The sequence below is a fragment of the Hemibagrus wyckioides genome, linkage group LG28, assembly GCF_019097595.1.
Source record: "Hemibagrus wyckioides isolate EC202008001 linkage group LG28, SWU_Hwy_1.0, whole genome shotgun sequence".
Lineage (NCBI taxonomy): Eukaryota > Metazoa > Chordata > Actinopteri > Siluriformes > Bagridae > Hemibagrus > Hemibagrus wyckioides.
In genome coordinates, this window is record NC_080737.1 from 19,904,524 (window position 1) to 19,910,989 (window position 6,466).

Consider the following 6,466-nt stretch of genomic DNA (forward strand, 5'->3'; position numbering starts at 1 on the left):
GCTAGAAATAAAGAGCAAGTGTGTGTGTGTAAGTGTGAGAGGGTCGGACAGAGAGACAGTGTGTCAGACAAAGCCGGTGTGTGTGTCTGTGTGTGTAGATAGAGCGAGAGGGAGGACAGGGTGAGAGATTGATGATCTGGATGTGCAGATGGAGAAAGATGGATAGAGGAAATGGATGAAGCAGGAGAGCGGGAGAAGGCTGTGAAAGAGGAAGAGAAAACGTAAACACACACAAGGCTCTAAAGTAAAGATCTGAGCGCTGATAGAGTTCAGCAAACGCCAACATTCAGAGACACACTGAGGGACGGATGGAGAGATGGATGGAGGTGCAGATGCAAATACTGATAGAAAAAAACCTATAGGCTGGGAAGTGTTGCAGTGTGTGTGTGTGTGTGTGTTTGTATAGAGCAAACAGATGGTGCCTGTCTCTGTGTCAATCACACACACATACACACACACACACACACACACACTGCTGCTCCAAGCTCATATTTGAGGTGAATTTGATTCGTATTTGAATCTGTAGCTTGAATATAAAGTTCAAATAACTGTTTGATTCGTATTTGATTCCTTTTTCTTTCCCCATTTGAGTCCTTTATTTGATTCTTTCTTTCTTTCTCTTTCTTTCTTTCTTTCTTTCTTTCTTTTTCTTTCTTTCTTTCTTTCATGAATGTGTGTGTTGTGGGTTCTGATAGAGTTCTAAGGGAGAGGTGAACACGGTTCACTCGTGGATCAACTGGTTAAAGTTGTGACACTGTTTTGATAAGGTTAGTGAATATGAGCTAGCTAATGACAGAGGCTAAAATTTTAGCTAACTGGTACAGAGACATTAAAGACACTGTGAGTGCACACACACACACACAGTCTCTCTGTGTCTTATCTGTCTGTGTGCATGGCTCACTGCTCAGAGGAATGTAAAGCAAGTCTCTCTCTCTCTCTCTCTCTCTCTCTCTTTCTCTATCACATGCACACACACACAGGGCTCTAGCAGGGTCTTATCTCTCCTGCTGTTCCCTAATGGATGGGCATTCAGACAAAGGTCACACACACACATTGTCAACACACAAACACAACAGACGTCTCTCTGACAAACACACACACGCACACACACACAGAGTGGCATAAAGGTAAAGCACAGGGGAGCGACTCTGACAACTCTGAAAGAAGAAGAAAGAAGAGAAAGGAAAACAGCAGTTACCTACTGACATGTCTCTCTCTCTATCTGTGTGTCTGTCTTTCTTTCTGTCTCTCTCTCTCTCTCTGTCTTTTTTTCTCTCTCTCAGGTATCAGTATAATGATAATGAGATCTGAAATAGTTTTGTTGTGAATGTTACACAGCAGGTCTGTCACAGGTGAAAGTGGGCGGAGTTTATCCAGACGTGTACACGGTGTTGTGTCTGTATGACAGGGTGAACGCCTGCAAACCTGTTGTCATGGCAATGAGTGACCCAAACCCAGCCGAGCAAATCATTAACGATTTAATCCAGATAACTCAGTAATCCAGGTCCCACTCTCACACACACACTCGCACACACACACTCACAGACACACACTCACACACAGACACACACACACTCACACACAGACACACTCACACACAGACACCCACAGACACACACACACACACACACTCACACACACATACACACACACACACAGACACACACACACACACTCACAGACTCACACTCACACACACAGACACACACACACTCACAGACACACACTCACACACACACACACTCACACACACACACTCGCACACACACACTCACAGACACACACTCACACACAGACACACACACACACACACACACACACACACACAGACACACTCACACACAGACACTCACAGACACACACACACACACACACATACACACACACACACACACACTCACACACACTCACAGACACACACTCACACACACACACACTCACAGACACACACTCACACACACACACTCACAGACACACACTCACACACACACACATTTCTCTTCATGATTAAATCTGCCTCTTTCAGTACACACACTACTCTGCTGCTTGTGATGAGTTTCAGTGCATGAAAGTTGAAGTGATGAACACATCATTAGGATTTTATTCTGCAAACATTTTCTGAGCGAAAGAAATTTATCGGAGTCAGAAACAAACACGAAAAACTGTAAACAATTTATAGGAGATAAAATGGACGATTTGGCTCTGCGCCGCGTCGATCATCTGTTATAGCATTTTATTGCTAGTAAATAAAATAATTAGGGCAGAATAGAGCTGTGTGTGTGTGCGTGTGTGTGTGTGTGTGTGTGTGTGTGTGTGTGTGTGTGTGCGCGTATACACACAGATGTACAGGAAGTTGTGTTAATGAATTATCACTGAACCTGTCTGGAGGAGGAAAAGGTCAAATTAGCATAAAGGTTTAAGGATTAAGAAGCACAATGTCTCGTATTCTTTACAGTGAACCGATCAGAATGAAGTGTGTGTGTATGTGAGTGTGTGTGTGTGAGTGTGTGAGAGAGAGAGAGAGAGAGAGAGAGAGAGAGAGAGAGAGAGAGAGAGAGAGAGAGAAAATGATCTTTATTTGTAAGAAGCTTTAAAGACTCTTTGAAGAACTGATTCTTTAAACAATGTGAATTTATTTATAACAAATATTAGATTATTGAGTCTCTGTTCATGTTACAGCCAGAGATACAGCCAGAGATACAGCTGAAGATACAGGTGGGGATATAGAGATATAGGTGAAGATACAGACGGAGATACAGACAGAGATACAGACAGAGATACAGACAGAGATACAGACAGAGATACAGATGGAGATACAGACAGAGATACAGACAGAGATACAGACAGAGATACAGACAGAGATACAGACAGAGATACAGATGGAGATACAGACAGAGATACAGGCAGAGATACAGATGGAGATACAGACAGAGATACAGGCAGAGATACAGGCAGAGATACAGATGGAGATACAGAAAGAGATACAGGCAGATATACCCTACTCCACTTCTGACCAGTCAGATTTGAGCATGCAGCTGGTGTGGTATTAGAGATCCTTCACTTCAGAAAATCAATATTTTTGTTGGTCATTGAGCTCTGATCAATAATAAAGCTTAAACTTTACTCACCAAATCAAACCGTCTCACTCAGGGTAAAATCTGGAAAAAGCTAACCCTACCCCTACTCCTAACCCTACCCCTACTCCTAACCCTACCCCTACTCCTACTCTTAACCATACCCCTACTCCTAACCCTACCCCACTCTTAACCCTACCCCTACTCCTAACCCTACCCCTACTCCTACTCTTAACCATACCCCTACTCCTAACCCTACCCCTACTCTTAACCCTACCCCTACTCCTAACCATACCCCTACTCCTACTCCTAACCCTACCCCTACTCCTAACCCTACCCCTACTCCTAACCCTACCCCTACTCTTAACCATACCCCTACTCCTAACCCTACCCCTACTCCTAACCCTACCCCTACTCTTAACCCTACCCCTACTCCTAACCCTACCCCTACTCCTAACCATACCCCTACTCCTAACCCTACCCCTACTCCTAACCCTACCCCTACTCCTAACCCTACCCCTACTCCTAACCATACCCCTACTCCTAACCATACCCCTACTCCTAACCCTACCCCTACTCCTAACCCTACCCCTACTCCTAACCCTACCCCTACTCTTAACCCTACCCCTACTCCTAACCCTACCCCTACTCTTAACCATACCCCTACTCCTAACCCTACCCCTACCCCTACTCTTAACCATACCCCTACTCCTAACCCTACCCCTACTCTTAACCCTACCCCTACTCTTAACCATACCCTTACTCTTAACCCTACCCCTACTCTTAACCATACCCCTACTCTTAACCATACCCTTACTCTTAACCCTACCCCTACTCTTAACCATACCCCTACTCCTAACCCTACCCCTACTCCTAACCATACCCCTACTCCTACTCTTAACCATACCCCTACTCCTAACCATACCCCTACTCCTAACCATACCCCTACCCCTACTCCTAACCCTACCCCTACTCCTAACCCTACTCCTACTCTTAACCCTACCCCTACTCCTACCCCTACCCCTACTCCTAACCCTACCCCTACTCTTAACCATACCCCTACTCCTAACCCTACCCCTACTCCTAACCATACCCCTACTCCTAACCATACCCCTACTCCTAACCATACCCCTACTCCTAACCCTACCCCTACTCCTAACCATACCCCTACTCCTAACCCTAGCCCTACTCTTAACCATACCCCTACTCCTACTCTTAACCCTACCCCTACTCCTAACCCTACCCCTACTCTTAACCATACCCCTACTCTTAACCATACCCCTACTCCTACTCCTAACCCTACCCCTACTCCTAACCCTACCCCTAATCCTAACCCTACCCCTACTCTTAACCATACCCCTACTCTTAACCCTACCCCTACTCTTAACCATACCCCTACTCCTACTCTTAACCCTACCCCTACTCCTAACCCTACCCCTACTCCTAACCCTAGCCCTACTCTTAACCATACCCCTACTCCTACTCTTAACCCTACCCCTACTCCTAACCCTACTCCTACTCCTAACCATACCCCTACTCCTACTCTTAACCATACCCCTACTCCTAACCCTACCCCTACTCCTAACCCTACCCCTACTCTTAACCATACCCCTACTCCTAACCCTACCCCTACTCCTAACCCTACTCCTACTCCTAACCATACCCCTACTCTTAACCCTAACCCTACCCCTACTCCTAACCCTACCCCTACTTCTAACCCTAACCCTACCCCTACTCCTAACCCTACCCCCACTCCTAACCCTAACCCTACCTCTACCCCTACTCCTAACCCTAACCCTACCCCTACCCCTACTCCTACTCTTAACCATACCCCTACTCCTGACCCTACCCCTACTCCTACCCCTACCCCTACTTTTAACCATACCCCTACTCCTAACCCTACCCCTACTCCTAACCCTACCCCTACTCTTAACCCTACCCCTACTCCTAACCCTACCCCTACTCCTACTCTTAACCCTACCCCTACTCCTAACCCTACCCCTACGCTTAACCATACCCCTACTCTTGACCCTACCCCTACTCCTAACCCTACCCCTACCCCTACTCTTAACCGTACCCCTACTCCTAACCCTACCCCTACTCCTACCCCTACCCCTACTCTTAACCATACCCCTACTCCTGACCCTACCCCTACTCCTGACCCTACCCCTACTCCTAACCCTACTCCTACTCTTAACCATACCCCTACTCCTAACCCTACCCCTACTCCTAACCCTACCCCTACTCCTAACCCTACCCCTACTCTTAACCATACCCCTACTCCTAACCCTACCCCTACCTCTACTCTTAACCATACCCCTACTCCTAACCATACCCCTACCCCTACTCCTAACCATACCCCTGCTCCTAACCATACCCCTACTCCTAACCCTACCCCTACCCCTACTCCTAACCCTACCCCTAACATGAGGAACATCTCAGAGATTTACATCTTTGTTTGTCCTCACTGGTGATGGATGGCTTCTCATCGGTGGTCAGAGTGACGTCTCCTTTCCTTTGTCTTCACGTGTGACAGGAAGGTGGTGAGGGGACATTGTTTCTCTCTCTCTCTCACACACACACACACACTTGAGCACTGAGGAATGTGCTTTGTCTTGTCTTTAAAGTTGAAAGTCCTTCCACACGTTCACACATCCTCCGAGTCTCCTGACACAAAACAGACGGTCATAAAACTGGACACTGGCAGGGACGTGAAAATAACCCACCCCAAAAACACATCATGCAGAGAGGAGCTTCCTGTGGAACGTCAGACACACACTCCCTGCAGGCACGTGACCCCTCCTTAACCAGCGCTTCACTATGAATCTGAACCGCTCCCTGTGTTTAACACATTACCCTGAGCACCGCCCATCAGACACGTGTGAGCTTCAGACTCTCTTCACACGTGACTCCTGACCATCATTTAACTGCTTCTCTGGACCTTTACTATAGCACTGTTTATCAGAAAGAGGGAATCTGTTAGTGAGGGATGAGTGAATGAGTTGATTTGAGATGCAGCTCTGAGTGATATTTATTATCAGGTTAAACTCCGGTTATTCTGCAGACGACAGACAGACAGATGAAAGCAGGCTATAGTGGAGAAGTGCATGATGGGAAACAAGCTCAGTGCCGTCGCTGTTCACCTTGTAGTGCACTCGGAATCCCGCTGTGAGAGCTGAGTGTGTGACAGTGATTAATATGTTTACAGTGACAAAACGTGCAATTTACACACACACACACACACACACACATGTACATACACACACACACACAGTGTGTAGACTGCTTGTCACATCACATCGTGACGTCCAGCTGAGATAACGAGACACTGGTGGTATGAACCAGGGAAAAAAGAAAGACAGTGAGAGTGAGACAGCAGATGAAAAAAGAGT